Genomic DNA, 19,547 nt, shown 5'->3' with positions numbered 1-19,547 from the left:
TGTGGCATGTTTGAAGAAGGAATGAAGGGTGAGCAGGGAAAGGTTTGCAAAATAATACCATCATCTGGGTAGCCCACCATCTTCACTAGTGCCACGTGGCCCACTACAGAAAGCAGAAGAGAAGACCTAAAAGCAAACTGGGCTTGGAGGGACCATGACTCTCTGCTGAGATTTCCATTCATCCTGCAAATCAGTGGGAGAATGGTAGGTATTGATCATTAGGTATCAAAAGGTAACCGGTTCCCAGTTCAATCTGAGATCTAATTGTATATAATCGGGAAAACAGTGCCATATGTTAAAGAAACACTAATTAAATTTTTTTTATTACATTTTGTTTGTGCAATTTACATCCCAAATATTTTGAAGATTCTATGTGTACTTGACACTTAGGGATAACCCGGATGACTACTTTGGCTTTTGCTCAATTTCAAAATCATTTTAAGACATGGAGAAAGCAAGCAAATGCCTTGCAGAACCTTGCACGGGGTCTGACACAGCTCATCCTTCACAAGCATGAACAGCGGACCATTGCACCACAAGAGTTTGCCAAGGTGTGTGAGTGCTGCTTGTTCAGCCACTCGACAGTGCCTCTTCTGTTTCTCTCCTGTCTGCAGAGACAACTCCCCCGGTACCCAATACCTTCCGATAGTCTTGGTGGACCCATCTTGTCTGATTTTAGGAATTGTCCCACCTTGTTCTTCTCTTCTCTTCTCTTCCTCATTTATTCAGTTCTGAGCAACAAGCCTTCGACTCAGTTGCCATGGATCTCCCATTTGATCTCGATTTCCTCCTCCTCTTTTATTATCTTTGATTGCTAGACCTGGCTCCCAGTTCTGAGATAAAAATAGAGTCCCAGACTTACATCATAGTGCTGTGAGAGTACAGACAAGTTGTGGATACCTCACATCCTGACATTAGGTGTGAGACTGCCGCCTACACCACCTGCTCTGCCTCATTAAAAAAAATTCGGTTGAAAGTCTAATGGGCGGTTGGGGTAAGCCAGATGTTTTTGTTCAATTTGTTTAAACTAGCATAAGGTTAATTACCTTAACGTTTCCCAAACTGTTTGCCAGGAGTTTTAAAATGTTCAGAAACATAACCAAAATGTTGCTGTTACTTTCTCTTCAAGAAAGATTGGGTTGATTTGGGTAGGGGTGATGGCCTTGAGACAGTGCTGAAAAGTATTAATTTACTATTGGACAAGGACATAATGTGACACCTGAATGTAGCATACCAGGAGGCAATCACAAAAAAATCATAGTGAATAAGTAGTGCTCTGTTAAAAAAGAGTAAATAAATACACTGATAATATAACATAGTGAGGCATGGCCTCTCTTCGTGTGTCTGTAAAACTGACATTTGTTCTTGAATTTTTGTCCTGAATTCTGACCCTTCGTCCTGAATTTTTGTCCTGAATTTTGACCCTTTGTCCTGAATTTTTACAGTCCTGTCCAGAATTTGCCTCAATGCCGGGTGGTCACCCTATAGTAAGCTATATGTATTTCTGTGGATTTATGCTGCTTTTCATATACCATATTTATTATTTTATATATTCCCAATGATTGGTGATTTTTGAAGTCCTGTTGTCATTTTATGTACAATACACGCAAATCAGGATTTGCTTTAACCACAAGATGGAGCTATTTAGTTGAAAAAAACTACCATGTGAACCCAATATAAACACCTTCTCTCTGCTTTACGATGTTGTATAGCATGTATCAACTAATTTATCACAAATTATTAGATTCGTTTTTTTATTTTATTTTGACAATCTGAAAAGCAGAGGACAGTTGTAGCATTACTTAACGGAGAGATGCGGATCTGCCCTTGTTGGCAGGGAGAAAATGCTGTGATTAATGCATTTCAATTTTTTGCGAAAACTAGCAGGAGCTAAGGGCCACATGTATCAAGCGTTTTTTGCATTCGCAAACGGTGCGAATGGCCGTTTGCAAATGCAAAAATGCCTTTCATTATTGTATGAAAGGCATTTGCTATGCAATTTTAAGGAATCGCTACAATAGTGATTCCTTAAAATTGGGAGCCCGTTTAGAGACTCGCAAGTTGCGATTCTCTAAATAAGAAATCATAAATAAGGGATCCTTATTTGCGATTCCTTAAGCACATGTATCAAGTTTTTCCTTAATGCGAATTGGGCATTAAGGAATCGCAATTACCAACAAGTAAAACTTGGTTGTAGCCATGTGCAAATTTAAAAAATGCATTAAAAATGCATTTTTAAAATTGACGTGTAACGCACACATGCCCCTTTGGCATGTGTGCGCCTTACATGTCCTGAAATATTTTTTGGGGTGCAGCAGAGGGGGCCTTAGGCCCCCAGCACCCTGGGGTTTTGCATTTCCTAAATTGTGAATTCCAGTTAAGAATTTGAAATTTGGGAAATGCAAAAAATTCACAAATATGGCCCTACAGGCCCATAGGTGCAAATGGGCTCCGAATCGCTGTAATAACATTTGCGATTCTTAAGAAATCGCTATTACCGAATCGCAAATATGATACATACCATTTTGCAAATCAGAAATAGCGATTTCTTAAAAATCGCTATTAGAGAATCGCAAAGTGCATTCTTCATACATCTGACTCTAAATGAGGTGGGGTTGTTCTTCGAAACACGATTTCAGAGTATTGTCCTTACATATCAGGGGTGGCTGACCACACCCACTCACCCCTACAATGGTAGCATCTATTACACAGTTTGTTTATGTTTTCTGGGTGGTGCTGAGTTCGAGCTTGCGTGATGCGGAAATCTAAAATGGAAGTTTATAAAGTTCTGGAAGTAAATTGTCTTGTAGGAAAGACATACATGAGTCAATACTAAAACTAAGTTGCTGGAGTGATCTTGATATTTAGGTCTTGCTCAGACAATTTTAGCTGCGTGGATGTTGGACCATATCGCAAAAAGTGAGCCACAGAAGTGCTAATTTAAGATACAGGGCCAGATGTATAAAAAAAAATTGCAAACGCAAACAGCAAAATCGGCCGTTTGCGGGTGCAAAATAGTGGTCTGCAATGCATCAAAGGCATTCGCAGACCACAAAACTAGAAATCGCAAAAATTGCGATTTTTTGCGTTGCAACCTGGATTTTGCGAATCGCAATTTGCGATTCGCAAAATCCAGGTCGCAAGGCAATTCTGTAAAAAATCGCAAATTGCGATTTTTCGCAGAATGGTATTTTGCACATGCAAAATACCATGGTCTGCAACCAGGTGGTAGCCTGGTGCAAAATTTAAAAATGCAGTAAAACTGCATTTTTAAATGTAACATGTAAAGCACACATGCCCTTTTGGCATGTGTGTACTTTACATGTTAAAAAAAAAAAAATGGGCTGCAGGAGAGGGGGCCTTAGGCCCCCAGCACCCTGGCCTTTTGCATTTCCCAAATTGCGATTTCTGGTTCAGAAATCGCAATTTTGGAAATGCAAATAATTCGCAGCTATGGGCCAACAGGCCCATAGCTGCGAATGGGGCCAGTATCGCAATTTGCGATTCGGTAATTGCATTTGCGATTTTTAAGAAATGGCTATTACCGATTCGCAAATGTAATACATGGCCCTTTGCTAGTCGGTAATAGCGATTTCTTAAAAATCGCAATTACCGAATCGCAATGGGCCAGAATCATACATCTGGCCCACAGGGCCTGATTCTAACTTTGGAGGACGGTGTTAAACCGTCCCAAAAGTGGCGGATATACCACCTACCGTATTACGAGTTCCATAGGATATAATGGACTCGTAATACGGTAGGTGGTATATCCGCCACTTTTGGGACGGTTTAACACCGTCCTCCAAAGTTAGAATCAGGCCCACAGGCCCTCATTCTGACCTCGGCGGTAAAAGGTGCCTACCGCCGGTCAGAAATCCTCCATAATCCCGCCGCGGTCGCGGAAACCCGCCACGGTCATTCTGACCCGCAGAAGGCAAACCTCCGAAAATCCGACCGCCACAACAGACCGCCAGACCAGCGGTCGGCGGAAAGGTGGAGGTGACCAAACCTCCACCGCCACGCCAACAGAAATACGCCCATCCCATTACGACCCACGAATCCACGCGGCGGTCATTCAAACGCGGTATTCCATTGGCGGGACACACCGGCGCGGTCAGAATACACACCAACGAACAAAACTCACCCACATTGGACGATTTGAATCCCACACACCTGATACACATACACACACCACTCCCACACACACAATACAATATAAAACACCCACCCACATCACCCACAAACCCCTACGCTTACAAAATCGTAAAGAAGGCAAGAGCGAGACACCAGCATCCAAAACATAACAGCCACAGCCACTCAACACCATCACCCACACACTATCCACACACAAAACAACACACACCACCACACTCAACTCACTTAAATACACATACTCCACCCCACACATCATACACACCACCCCATGGCACCCCAAAGACAACCCCGCTTCACAGACGAAGAACTCAGGGTTATGGTGGAGGAAATCGTTCGTGTAGAGCCCCAGCTGTTCGGCACACAGGTCCAATACACCAGCATTGCCCGGAGGACGGAGCTATGGCAGAGGATTGTCGACAGGGTGAACGCAGTGGGACAGCACCCCAGAAATCGGGAAGACATCAGGAAGCGATGGAACGACCTACGGGGGAAGGTGCGTTCCATGGTATCCAGGCACAACATCGCCGTGCAGAAGACTGGCGGAGGACCCCCACCTCAACCCCCACAATTCACATCATGGGAGGAGGAAGTCTTGAACATCCTGCATCCTGACGGCCTCGCAGGAGTCGGCGGAGGAATGGATACTGGTAAGTTGAAGCTTCAATACTGCTTCCCCCCCACCTGCATGCCAAATCAGACCCCAACCCTCACCCCCATCCTCGAACCCCACCCTCACCCCCACCCTCACCCCCACCCTCACCCCCACCACCATCCTCACCCCCACCACCATCCTCACCCCCACCCCCACCACACCTATTCCCCGCCAATGTCTCACCATCACAACCCACTCATCCCAAAACCTAGGCCTGCATGCGTCCACTAAGCATGGACACCCATCACCAAAGCATGCCCAATGCATATACACATCCCCCCCACAAGCCACCCTCACCAAAGCCCCCACACACGAATGCCAGCACTTGGGGACACGAGAACCCACAGATACACCCATATGCGACACATTGAAACTATAACCATACCTCTATACCCCTGCAGGACCCGACCGTCAACACACCGCGGCGGAGGGGCCAGAATTATCCACACCCCCCACCCAAGAGGCCGTCAGCGATGACAGCAGCTCTGTCGATCTGGACACCGATGACCAGCCCGGACCATCGGGGACCTCTGGACAGTCGGTTCCCCTCACACAGGCACAGGCCACTATAGACCCTAACCCCTCTGGGAACACCAGCACAGCTCCCACCCAGCGGGCCCATGCCTCTGTCTCCAGGGCGCGTCAATCTGCGGTGTGTCTACCACTACAGGGCACCCAGGATAACCCACCACCCCAACAACAACAGGGACCTGGGGGCAGTGGTAGTGGGCACACCGGCCAGGGGGCAGAGGCCCAGGGAAACAGGGCAACTCGGCGGGCAGCTGTGCGACAGGGGGGGGAGGAGAGGCCCAGGGAACCCACTCTCCACGAGGTCCTCACCACCATCATGGGAGCATACAACCGCTCCCAGGAGACGATGGCGACGGTACTGGCCCGGTTCCAGGAGATCCAGGTGCTGCAGGAGGAACACTATCGGGGGTACAGGGAGGACATCCGAGCCATCAACACCACCCTGGTTACCATGGTAGGGCTGCTGCAGGACCTCGTAAACAGCAGGGCGGACACTGAACAACACCCAAGGGCCCCTGCCACTAGCCGGGACCAAGAACAGCCATCCACCTCCGCCGGCGCTAGTGGACAGGAGGCCCCCGCACAGCAGCAGCCCACCAGACCCCCACCTCCTGCAGGAGAAGAACCACCCCGCAAGAGGGCCCTGAGATCTCGCAAGACAGAGTAGGATGTCAAGACCCCCGCCAGCAATGGATACCACCTGATGTCATCCCACTGTCCCACATTGTCACCCTGTCCATCCTCGAACTGCCCATGCTCCATCTCTCCACAGGCCTCTGGACAATGCACCTGTGTGACTGTTACTCTGGACTCTGCCATGGACATTCCTTCACCATAGCCCCCACCCACTTGAAACCACCCATCCCATTTTGAGCACTTCAATAAACACCTATTTTGCACCAAAATATCAGGAGTCTGGCTGTGATTTCAATAGATTGTAATTGACATGACAGTGCAAATATGTCCTTGTACATGGTGAAGTCAACAAACAGCTGCCACAAAGCTGTAGTCCATGGGGAAACGAAGCACAGGACTCGTAGTGGGGACCCCAGATCTGAAATAGGGAGGGAAAAGCCAAAACTCAGTCATCATACACTGGGGCAAATAGACAGGCAGCAGAGATGCTGGAGAGTAGTTAACTTTTACTAAATTATCTTTGAAATGTTACCTGTGTCCTATTGGAAGTACTGTTCAATGATTCTGTCCCTGTTGTCTGTTTCAGCCCCGTCGTCTTCCTCCTCGTCACTCTCCTCAGGTTCCACCGCTGCCACAACACCACCGTCTCGACCATCCTCCTGCAGGAAAGGCACCTGGCGGCGCAAAGCCAGGTTGTGAAGCATGCAGCAGGCCACGATGATGTGACACACCTTCTTAGGTGAGTACATTAGGGATCCACCGGTCATATGCAGGCAGCGAAACCTGGCCTTTAGGAGGCCAAAGGTGCGTTCGATCACCCTCCTAGTACGCCCATGGGCCTCATTGTACCGTTCCTCTGCCCTGGTCCGGGGATTCCTTACTGGGGTCAGTAGCCACGACAGGTTGGGGTACCCAGAGTCCCCCACTAGCCATACACGGTGTCTCTGTAGCTGTTCCATCACGTAAGGGATGCTGCTATTCCTGAGGATGTAGGCGTCATGCACTGACCCTGGGAATTTGGCATTTACATGCGAGATGTACTGGTCAGCCAAACACACCACCTGGATGTTCATTGAATGGTAACTTTTTCTGTTCCTGTACACCTGCTCCCTGTCTCTTGGGGGAACCAAAGCCACATGGGTCCCATCAATGGCACCAATTACGTTGGGAATATGTCCAAGGGCGTAGAAATCACCCTTCACTGTAGCCAGTTCGCCCACCTCAGGGAAAATGATGTAGTTCCTCACGGATTTCATCAGGGCAGACAACACTCTGGATAACACCTTTGAAAACATGGGCTGAGACATCCCAGAAGCAATTCCCACGGTTGTCTGAAATGACCCACTTGCCAAGAAATGGAGTACTGACATGACCTGCACCAGAGGGGGAATCCCTGTGGGTTGGCGGATGGGGGACATCAGGTCGGGCTCCAGCCGGGCACACAGTTCATGGATAGTGGCACGGTTAAGACGGTAGGTCAGGATAATGTGGCGTTCTTCCATTGTCGACAGGTCCACCAGCGGTCGGTACACGGGAGGATTCATCCGTCTCCTCGCCCAACCCAGCGGACGGTGCCTAGGAAGGACAACATGGAGCACACAGTCAGGCAACCCACAGGTACGTACTCACAGCTAGCACAGTATACGATTCTCTATGCAGTGAATGGCGTGTATGAGTGGCTATGCAAGGCCTAGGCCTGTGTGACGCAGTTGAAATTGAGCCATGTGGGCCCTGGAAATGGCGGCTGCCTGACCTGTGAAGTGTGACAATGGGATGTGAGGTCAATGCGCTGGCGTGGCACACCGCGGCGGGCGGCGGGCCAAGACCGCGGCGCGAAGCCGCATTGGTTAACATTGAAGCCTATGGGTTTCAGGAGCCAATGGCGAAGGGCGCCAGCGGTGGCGGGACACACCGCCGCGGTACGCACCGCCGCGGACGTGACCGCCATTTTCTATCTACTTATCCACTTGCGACTTGAACTTTCACAGGAGAGGACCTATACTGCAAGTGTTGCTGTGACCTCGGTCTGGAAGGGACAATGGCTGCTGCGACTGGGGAAAGGGCCCCTGCCTTCACTGGAGAGGAGTTGGAGAAACTTGTGGATGGGGTCCTCCCCCAGTATGCGCTACTCTACGGTCCTCCAGACCAACAAGTGAGTTTAATTCTATCTGGATTTGGGGCCACTGGCTGGCTTGGGGGCCTGGCGGGGATGGGGGGCATGTTGGGCCTGGCGGGGGGCCTGGCGGGGGGCCTGGCGGGGATGGGGTGCATGTTGGGGCTGGCGGGGGGCCTGGCGGGATGGGGTGCATGGTGGGGCCTGGCGGGGGGCCTGGCGGGGATGGGGTGCATGGTGGGGCCTGGCGGGGGGCCTGGCGGGGATGGGGGGCATGTTGGGGCTGGCGGGGGGCCTGGCGGGGGGCCTGGCGGGGATGGGGGGCATGTTGGGGCTGGCGGGGGGCCTGGCGGGGATGGGGGGCATGTTGGGGCTGGCGGGGGGCATGGCGGGGGGCCTGGCGGGGGGCCTGGCGGGGGGCCTGGCGGGGATGGGGTGCATGTTGGGGCTGGCGGGGGGCCTGGCGGGGATGGGGTGCATGGTGGGGCCTGGCGGGGGGCCTGGCGGGGATGGGGGGCATGTTGGGGCTGGCGGGGGGCCTGGCGGGGGGCCTGGCGGGGATGGGGGGCATGTTGGGGCTGGCGGGGGGCCTGGCGGGGATGGGGGGCATGTTGGGCATGGCGGGGGGCCTGGCGGGGATGGGGGGCGTTGGGCCACTGGAAAGGAAAATGCTGAGTAACTTGAACGTGGTATTTCTCCCTCCCTGTACGTGTCACATAGGTCCGCGCCCATGAGAAGATCGGGATTTGGCGTGCCATCGCCAAGGAAGTCCGGGCCCTGGGGGTCCACCATCGACGGGGCACCCACTGCCGCAAGAGGTGGGAGGACATCCGCCGCGGGACCAAGAAGACCGCCGAGTCTCTGCTGGGGATGGCCTCCCAACGTAGGCGGGGTGCCTGCCGTCAACTGAGCCCCCTGATGTTCCGGATCCTGGCGGTGGCCTACCCTGATTTGGATGGGCGCGTGAGGGCAGCACAGCAGACACAAGGGGGTGAGTACAAGCATCATCTACTCTGTTGTCGTGCAGTGGAGGTGTCTGGGTGGGGGAGGAGGGCTGTGGGTCCCCCTAGGCCAGGGCGATATCTGTAGGCTGGGCACCCCCGTAAGCCCCTGTGTCCCCAGCCACCACCCTCAGTAGTGTGTCAGTACAGCCATCCCTGGGCCGTGTCATCCATGGGTGCAGTTGACAACTCTAGGCGTGTAGGGCATGTTCCACGGAATGCGTAGCGGACCCCAAGTGCGCAACTTAGTGCAGGGGGCATCTGTGTCTGTCATGTCCGCTAACTGTACCGGAGATCCATGTACTCAATATCCCTTTATTTCTCTCTCCCCCCCCCTTTTTGTTTGTCTTTCTGTGCTTGTGTGCATCAGCATCATCAGGCGGAGGAGAAGTGGCATCGGGGCAGGAGGGAGCTGCATCTCACATGGCCCAGGAGGGCCATGCCACAGAGTCAGACTGGACCAGTGAGACGGAGGGCGAGGGGAGCTCCACGACGGGGACGACTGGAGCCTGCAGCGACACGGACACGTCCTCGGAAGGGGGCTCCCTTGCGGGGGTGGCACCATCCGTGCCCCCCGCCATTACAGGTACAGCCGCCACCCAGCGCACCATCTCCGCCCTCCCAGCAGCCCCTCCGCGTTCGCCCCGTGCCCGCTCTGCCAGGAAGCCGGGCATCTCCTTCGCCCCAGGCACCTCAGGCCCTGCCCCTGTTACCCCCGCTGCCCTCAGTGAGGAGGTCATTGACCTCCTCCGAACGCTCATTGTTGGGCAGACTACCCTTTTGAATGCCATCCAGGGGGTGGAGAGGGAGGTTCATCGCAGCAATGCGTACCTGGAGGGCATTCATTCGGGTCAGGCTGCCCATCAGCGATCGTTCCAGGCTCTGGCCTCAGCACTGACGGCAGCCATTGTCCCTGTCTCCTGCCTGCCTCTACTAACTCCCTCCTCCCAGTCTCCTGTTCCTCTGCCTGTCCCACCCACACCATCAGACCAGCCTGCACACACCTCAACACCCAAGAGAAGCTCATCCAAACATAAGCACCACAGATCACGCAGACATTCACACACGCAACATTCCGATGCAGACATGCCAACAGTCACTACCACCTCTGTGACCCCCACCTCCTCGTCTCCCTCCTCCCTCCCTGTGACGTCTACACTCACACCTCCATTCACCTCACCATCAGCCAGTGTTTCCATCACCAGCACACTCTCCACTCCAGTCCGCACACGTGCAGTCACCACCCCCACTGCCATTTACACGTCCCCTGTGTCCTCTCCCACTGTGTCTGTCACCCCCTCTTCCACACCACACAAACGCAGCCACCCACCCACCCAACAGCCATCCACCTCACGACAGCCTATCCCTCCTGCACCTGCACCCAAAGACAGCAAACGTGACTCACCTACAACCACATCCTCTCCCTCCACTCCCATTCCCACTGTACCTACCACTCTCCATTGTCCCAAGAAGCTCTTCCTCGCCACTACTAACTTCTTTCCTGACCCTGAGCCCCCCCCTCCTTCTCGTCGGGGTAAGAAGAGCACCTCAGCCACCACCAGCCCTGCAGCCCCCTTGACAAGGGTGCAGGGGTATTGGAGCCCGCCAGCCCGCATGTCTGGATCTTCGCCCAGCAGCAAGGGGACAGCCAGCCCACCCCCTGGGAAGAGGAGCAGAAGGCGGAAGGGGCGCCGCAGGAGCCCGCCTTCTACATCCCCCCCGGACACCACCCAGAGACAGTCACCTGCCACAGCTCCAAAGGGAGGAAAGGGCCACAGGCCGACGACTAAGGAGGGCAAGGGCAGCAAGTTGGAGAGGTCAGGCAGCAGGCCTGCTGCCCAGGAGGAGCCCACAACCCCCATAGCCGCTGCCCCGGGAGGAACCGGCACAGCTGCCCCGGGAGAGCCCACCACCCCCATAGCCGCTGCCCAGGGAGGACCCAGCCCAGCTGGCCAGGAGGGCCCCACCACCCACAGCCCAGGTGGGCAGTGAAGGAGCACCATCCCCGCTGCCCAGGAGGGCACCACCAGGCATTTAGCAGTTGGCCATAGACCGTCCGCCGTCTCAAGAACCGCTGAACTGGGCCCTTCAAGGCAAGAACCGCTGAACTGGGCCCCGCCGTCTCAAGAACCGCTGAACTGGGCCCTTCAAGGCAAGAACCGCTGAACTGGGCCCCGCCGTCTCAAGAACCGCTGAACTGGGCCCTTCAAGGCAAGAACCGCTGAACTGGGCCCTTCAAGGCAAGAACCGCTGAACTGGGCCCTTCAAGGCAAGAACCGCTGAACTGGGCCCTTCAAGGCAAGAACCGCTGAACTGGGCCCCGCCGTCTCAAGAACCGCTGAACTGGGCCCTTCAAGGCAAGAACCGCTGAACTGGGCCCCGCCGTCTCAAGAACCGCTGAACTGGGCCCTTCAAGGCAAGAACCGCTGAACTGGGCCCCGCCGTCTCAAGAACCGCTGAACTGGGCCCTTCAAGGCAAGAACCGCTGAACTGGGCCCTTCAAGGCAAGAACCGCTGAACTGGGCCCTTCAAGGCAAGAACCGCTGAACTGGGCCCTTCAAGGCAAGAACCGCTGAACTGGGCCCTTCAAGGCAAGAACCGCTGAACTGGGCCCCGCCGTCTCAAGAACCGCTGAACTGGGCCCTTCAAGGCAAGAACCGCTGAACTGGGCCCCGCCGTCTCAAGAACCGCTGAACTGGGCCCTTCAAGGCAAGAACCGCTGAACTGGGCCCCGCCGTCTCAAGAACCGCTGAACTGGGCCCTTCAAGGCAAGAACCGCTGAACTGGGCCCTTCAAGGCAAGAACCGCTGAACTGGGCCCTTCAAGGCAAGAACCGCTGAACTGGGCCCTTCAAGGCAAGAACCGCTGAACTGGGCCCTTCAAGGCAAGAACCGCTGAACTGGGCCCTTCAAGGCAAGAACCGCTGAACTGGGCCCTTCAAGGCAAGAACCGCTGAACTGGGCCCTTCAAGGCAAGAACCGCTGAACTGGGCCCCGCCGTCTCAAGAACCGCTGAACTGGGCCCTTCAAGGCAAGAACCGCTGAACTGGGCCCTTCAAGGCAAGAACCGCTGAACTGGGCCCTTCAAGGCAAGAACCGCTGAACTGGGCCCTTCAAGGCAAGAACCGCTGAACTGGGCCCTTCAAGGCAAGAACCGCTGAACTGGGCCCTTCAAGGCAAGAACCGCTGAACTGGGCCCCGCCGTCTCAAGAACCGCTGAACTGGGCCCTTCAAGGCAAGAACCGCTGGCCCTTTGGCAGACGTGGCAGGGCAGGATCTATCTCGGGCAGGGCTGCAGGATGTCCTCTGGCCAACTTGCCTCCTCCAGTGGCAGTGGGGTCTGTTATGGACTGTTTGGACTGTGGCTTTGCTCTCCCCAGGATGGCCCAGTGGGCAGGCCACTCACTGTATGGACTGTATGGACTGTGGCTTTGCTCTCCCCAGGATGGCCCAGTGGGCAGGCCACCCACTGTATGGACTGTATGGACTGTGGCTTTGCTCTCCCCAGGATGGCCCAGTGGTCATGGAGTCCCCTCGTGGATCTGGCGTCGTGTACTCAAGTGGCTGAGGTGCCCCCCCTTCCCTTCCCCCTGAGGTGCCTGTCCTATTTTCTTTCTGATGCCCCTGCAGTGTTCTCTCCGTGGAGTTCTTGTCGTGGGACTGGGCCTTGCCCCTTTGCACAGGACCCCTGTGATCCACGGACAGTGGTTGGACTACATTTAGTAGCTGTATATATTTTGTACATAGTTTATTTATTTATTGGGATTAATGGCGTACATATTTCAATATATCTGCCCGTTTCTGATCTCTTCTTTTGGTCTTTGCATTATTTCGGAGGGGGGTGGTTTGTGGGTTGTGACAGTGATCTGTGGGAATGCATTGATGTGTGTGTTGTAGTGGGTGTGGGTGGGTGGGTGTGTGCCGGTAATCTTTTCCCTCCCCTGTGTCGTAGGTGCAGTACTCACCGATGTCTTCCGCGCCGCCGGGCGTGCTCCTGGTATATGAGGAGGAATAGGAGTGCGGGGATGACCTGTAACTCTGGCTCCATACTGCCGGAATCTCGCGTGGAGTGCGTAGAGGTGAGCTTTTTCCCGTTCGTAGTCTGTTTCCGCCGTGTTCTTATCGGCGGTGCTCCCGCCCCGGAAAAGGTGGCAGATTGGTGGGTCGTAATAGGGTGGGCGGTACTTTGTCTGCCGCCGGGCTGTTGGCGGGAACCGCCGCGCTGTTTGTTTGTACCGCTGTGGCGGTCGGAGTGTTAAGTTGGCGGGCTGTGTTGGCGGTTCCCGCCAGGGTCAGAATGCCATTTTTAATACCGCCGGTCTGTTCGCGGTCCGACCGCCGCCTCTCCGCCGACCGCCAAGGTCAGAATGAGGGCCACAGTCTTTTCCAGTTTTGGGCTGACTGATGTCTTAATGTAAAGTGGTAGGGCAGCACTCGTTTACCACCTTAGACAGTGAGAAATGCTTGGCATAGGAATTCTAAAGGCGTGTGTTGCTTTTGGCTGGAAATGTAGCACCATTTGTTGACATAACTAAAGTAAACAACGGAACACAACAAAACACAAAGAAACAAAATCAACACAATGAAAACATTATCAATCAGACTGTATTTCTAAAGTACTGTTTGTCTCCAGAGAGGGAATCCAGGCACTGAGCAGCTGCATCAGTCGCAGAGCCAGGTTTTGAGCCCCTTCCTGAAGTGAGTCAGCGAGGGTCAGCAAGGATGAGAGCTTGCTTCACCATTTTCCTAGTGTTGACTGGGAGCCACTTGAAGACTTTGCGGAGCTGGAAGAAGGTGTGGAAGCAGGATGCAGTAATTGCGCTGACCTGGCATTTCATGGAGAGTTTGCTGTCCAGAATGATGCCCAGGTTGCAGCATGGTCTTTTGGAGTGGGGGTGGGTCCAAGGTCTGATGATCACCAGAAGTCATTCCAGAGGGAGGTGTGTCTGCCGAAGATCAGCACTTCGGTTTTATCCCTGTTAAGCTTCAAGCAGTGGTTCTTCATCCAGGCTGAGAGACTCTTCATGCAGTTGTGGAAGTTGGTCCTCATCATGGTGAGGTCCACTGAGAGCGAGAGGATGAACTGTGTGTCGTTGGCATAGGAGACTATCTTGATGTTGTGGGTTCTGACGATGTCCGCGAGTGGAGTCATGTAGATATTGAAGAGAGTGGGACTAAGGGAGGAACCTTGAGGGAAGCCACGGATGTGGTGTTCTTCGGGTGCGAAGTGAAGGGAGGGAGCTAGATCCTCTGGGTGAACCCCGAGAGAAAGAATGCTATCCATTTGACCACGTCATCTGTGATTCTTATCTGTCTCAGACAGTAGATGAGTATGCAGTAGGAGACGGTGTAAAAAGCTGCGGAGAGGTCGAGCAGGATCAGGGAGGCTGATTTTCCTGTTGAGCAGGGTGTGAATGTCATCAGTAGCGGCGATGAGGGCTGTCTCAGTGCTGTGATTGGCTCTGAATCTTGATTGTGAGGGGTCCAGCAGGTTGTTTCTTTCCAGGTGTTCTGTGAGTTGGAGGTTGATGGCCTTCTCCAGGAATAGGAGCAGAGTGATGGGAATGTAGTTTTGGAGTTTGTTGGGGGTTTGCCAATAGTTTCTTGAGGAGGGGTCTTACATCTACATGTTTCCAGGGGTCAGGAAAGGTGACTGTGGCAATTGAAGAGTTGAAAATTGTGGTGAGCTGGAGGCTGATATCGCCTCTTGCTAGGTTGAAGGGTTGGTGGGGGCATGGGCCGGGGGTGCTCCTAAGTGGATGGAGTTCATGGGAGAGTGTTCAGTGTGGAGAGATGTTCCCATGCGGTGAGCGGGTGGTCAGAGGCCGTGGTGGGTGGGTTGCCAGGGCAGTGTGTTGGTTGGGGGTCAAAGTCTCTGTAGATGGTTTCTATCTTGTTGTGGAAGTGATCGGCGAGGGCATAGTAGAGTTCCTGTGAGGGGGCATAGAATTTTCGGTGGCTCATAGGCAGTTGAACTCATTGACAATGTTAAAGGTTTCCTTGGTTTGGTTGCAGCTGGTCTCGATCCGGGGTGTAAGGGCCTCCTTTGTGGCTTTGAGCTGGTGGTGGTAGTTATTGAGGGCTGCTTTGAAGGTGGCCCGGTCAATATTGTTTCTGCTGGTCCGCCACTTTCTTTCAAGTTGTTTGCATTCACATTTTACAACACTGAGTTCTGGACTGTACCAGCTGGCTTATCTATTGGATCTGTGCAGTCTGGCCTGGTTGGTGAGTGCAACTGGGTCAGCGGAGTAGATGATCCAGGAGTTGAAGTTCTCTAGTGCGTGGGTCAAGTCTGTGGTGGAGCTGGGTTGGGTGGTGAGGACGTATTTCCCTTCGTATTGAGTGACCTTGGTCCAGCTGCGAGAGGGGGCGCTGTGGTTGTTGGGGTGGTCTGGTGATGGTGAAATGTACGATGGAGTGGTTTGACCAGGTGAGCTCCGTGGTGTGGCTGTAGTTGACACTGTAACTGGACATGAAGATGGGGTCCAGTGCGTGACCTGCTTTGTGTGTGGGGTCTGTGACTAGTTGCTTGAGGCCAATGTTGTCCATTCGCTCGAGGAAGTCTGTGGAGTTGGTGTCTGTGGGGTCATCCAGGTGGAAGCTGAGTTAAATCATTAAATAGGTCAGCAGGAGGGGGCGCTAGGTAGGCAGGAAGCACAGGAAATGAGCAGGAAAGAAAAATGCAGGGGATGAATAACGCAGCAGTCAAATGGATGCCCAGGCCACTGGAGGCCTTGGTTATGGCCCATGGAGGCCTTGGTTATGGCAGAGGGAGCCTATGCACAGGAGTCTGGCTACAGCGGCATCACGGGAGAGATGACAATTACCCGCTTCAGAATGGGGCACAGTACAAGAGAGCAGTCAAAAGAGAATGCAAAACAACATACACAGAACAACACAGCATCACATTGCCATAATGCAGCACAAAAAATACCAGAACACCACAACAAAATATCACGGAAAATATAAGCACAAACATATTTGTCACAGGTTATCAACTTCAGAAACCTACTTTAATAACACAGTGGTAACGGATGATTTCACCAACCAGAGCCTTAACTTACCACCAAGGGCATGAAATAATGCCAGCCAAAACTATTTTGTGATCAGGCCCAAATGTCAGAAGTACTTAAAAAAACAAAGGTAGAAGAAATAGTTTGGATAGTGGGTTTTGGGTAAGCTCTCTTCAGCATTTTCCAGCATTGTCATTGTTTGCTGTTGCTTGGGTGAGCTGTCCATCACGTCCATGGCATTTTGTGAATGTTATGGTGTGGCAGTGCCCATCACTGTTCCAATTTCAAGAAGCAGTCATCCCTCACTCCTGCCTCTCTTACTACCCACTCATGTGTTCCAGTCAGTTCCTGATTCCCTGACATCCCTGCCACCTCCCTAACTTTCTTTCTACCCATCCTCACATCACTTTCTCACCCCACCTTTCTTAGTATTAAGATATAAAATAATTAATCCTGATTATGCAGGGGGCTTAAATTAACTTGGATGTTCAGAATGACACACACCACTTTTAATCTCCCTAAGTAAATTTGTTGTGTTTGAATTCTTGATATCGCCAATGCCTTGCATTTTAACATGAGGTTTTGAAGCAACACTGTACATTTTTTGGACTTTGTTCCTCAACAGATGTGTATTGAGGCACATGCAAGCACACTCACACCCATGCTTGTTAATATATAATCCTGCTTATATCATCTCACTGCACTTTAGTCCTTGCAAAGACCTATTGTGAAGCTTTCAACAAATCTCTTCATGAGGCCCTATGAAGGAATCTTTGGCTCTCATTATGACATCAGCAGTATTCTTAGAATACCGGTGATGCCAAGGGCACCAGAAGAGCTGGTGGTCTTCTGTCGCCATATGATGGACACTGCAGAATTTCTGCCACAAAAAGGATGGAAATCCTGCAGTAGCCATGCTGGCGGACGGTGGCGCCCTGGCGCTGCTACCACCAGCACCACCCCACCAGTAGGACGGGGCGCTGCTGGCGGTGGCAGCGCCCCTTGCCGTTCCCTGCCAGATGAACTCCTCGCCAGACAAGGTAAGTCCCACAGGGGAGGGGTAGAAGGGTGGGGATGTTTTGTGTGTGTGGTGTCTATCTGTGGGTATGCACGTGTGTGTGAATGTGACTGTTGTGGTGTGGGCGTGGTTGCATGCGTGTGAGTGAATGCGTGTATGAAAGTTGAAGTGAGTGCATGTCTGCAGTTCAGTGTGTATCTGTGCCTGAATGGGTGTTTGGATGTCTGTGTGAATGTGTGTATGAATGCTGCCTGAATGGGTGTTTGGATGTCTGTGTGAATGTGTGTATGAATGCATGTGAGTATGTCTGAATTAATGCATGTCTGAATGTCTGTGGTATGTATGAGTGACTGCGTGCATGGAAGTGTAGGTGAATGGGTGCATGCGTGCTGCTTGTGGGTGTCTGTGTGCGTGTATGCGGGGAGGGGGTGTCGGGTGAGGGGCGCTGTGACTTTGGGGGGGTGGGGGTAGGGGGTGATGTGAGTGTGTGTGGCTGTGTGCGTGTATGGCTGTGGGGGTGGGGGTGGGGGCAGCTGTGTGGTGGGTGCGTGACTGTGTGTGCATGAATGGGTGTCATGTCTGCGGGTGTGTGCGTGTATGGGGGTGGGGGCGAATTAATCGGGAGTGGGGGTTGTTTGAAACGGGGGTGGGGGTGAGTTCAGATGGGGGGTTAGGTGCTTGCTGGGGGGAGGTGGAGCCGCCTACCAGTGACAGGGAAGGAATTCCCTGACACCGGTAGGCCCTACCGCCATGGTTTTTGAGGCATTGCTAACGCCGTGCAAACTATGGCCGTACGTTGGCTCATAATGCAGCCGGCAGTACTCTGTGGGCCTCCAGGTCGGAGATGAATATCTCCGGCCCAGCAGTCCATACCACCATGATGGTACAAGTGGTGATGTGGCGGGTTGGCAGTGGCCAACTCGCCTCACTCATAATGTGGCGGTATACACCTCCAGCCTGTTGGCGGTAATACCGCCACATTAACCCTGACAGTCGAAAGACCGCAAAGGGTCATAATGACCCCCTATATCTTCCTTTATACATAATTTCCTGTTTTTTAGAATAAGTCTGAAAAGGAACATTGATTAGGTCTATAACTGGAGACCATGTCACTAAAACACAGCTTTCCACCACTTTATCAAGGATGCCGGGCACAGCCAAAACAAAAGGTTCGCCAAAGAACAAAGGTCAGGCATCGTTAGTTCAATAAAACTATTTCTGAGGATATTTTCACAGCTGAGACCCGAGGGCAGAACATTAAATATTGTTTCATTTTAACATTATTTAACAAGAATCTTTGCTAATACATTTTACTATGTTGAATGTATCAGGTGATATTAACATCATTGCTATAAACATGTTGTCATACAGAACTGGTTGTAATCTGTGCCGGTACTGGGCGTAGGCAGCTGTCCAGGGCTCCCCGCTGAGCACATTATAGGGTGGCCCACTCCATTTTGCCATAAATGGCATGTCTCTTTCTCTCTCCCCCAGCTGTGCCTCCTTGGGATATAGCTGGGAGGTCCAACAGAGAAAGGGCGATAAGAGAGAAAAGGTCTCCTTTCCTGGGCCTCATACTGCTGGGTCATCACTACAAGTCCCAGGGAAGGGAGCCCATCAACCAGGGTACAGCGCTGTGAGGCTTAGGGGAGAGGCTTCTCCTCCCCTGGGCCTTGCAGCTGTGATTCAGGACTGTGAGGCCCAGCAGAGAGAGAAAGAAAAACAGCCCCCTCCCTTGAGCCATACAGCACTGGACCATGGCTGTGAGTCCTAGGCAAGGGAACCACCCTCCCCTGGGCTTCACTGAACCGTGTCTAAGGGCCACCTTACATGGTCCTTGCAGCACTGAGCCCCCACTGAAGGGAGCTTCCCTCCCTGAGCCTTGCAGCACTATCCCATAGCTAAGAGGTACATTGGTATACAGCGTTAGGCCATGACTGTGGGATCCAGGAGAAAGGGTCCCCTGCTCTGGGCTTTGAAGCCTTGTATCAAGGTGGCAAGGCCCAGAGAAGTGTCCTCTGAGCCTTTCTGCACTAGAACATGATTGTTAGGTCCAGATAAGAGGGTCCTTCTCCTCTGGCTGTGCAGCTATAACCCTGCGCCAAGGGGGGGGAGGGTGCGAGAGGAGATAGAGGGAGAGAGAGAGAGGGGGGACTTTGTCTCTTCCCTGGACCTCATCGAACTACATCATGGCTGCGATGTCAAGGAGAGGACTTCCTCGCAAACTTGGCTTTGGGCCTCAAAGCGCTGAATCATGGCTCTGAAGCCCAGGCGAGTGGGGCACCTGCTGCTAGGCTTTGCAGCACTAGATCATGGCAGTGAGGCCCAGGAGGAGGATGTTTCCCTCCACCAGACATTGCACATTTGGCTTTGGGATTCACAACAGTGGATTATTGCCCCTTCCCCTCTACCTTGAAAAGCTTGATAAT

The sequence above is a fragment of the Pleurodeles waltl genome, chromosome 7 (assembly GCF_031143425.1).
Source record: "Pleurodeles waltl isolate 20211129_DDA chromosome 7, aPleWal1.hap1.20221129, whole genome shotgun sequence".
Lineage (NCBI taxonomy): Eukaryota > Metazoa > Chordata > Amphibia > Caudata > Salamandridae > Pleurodeles > Pleurodeles waltl.
Note: the sequence above shows the minus strand (reverse complement) of the source record.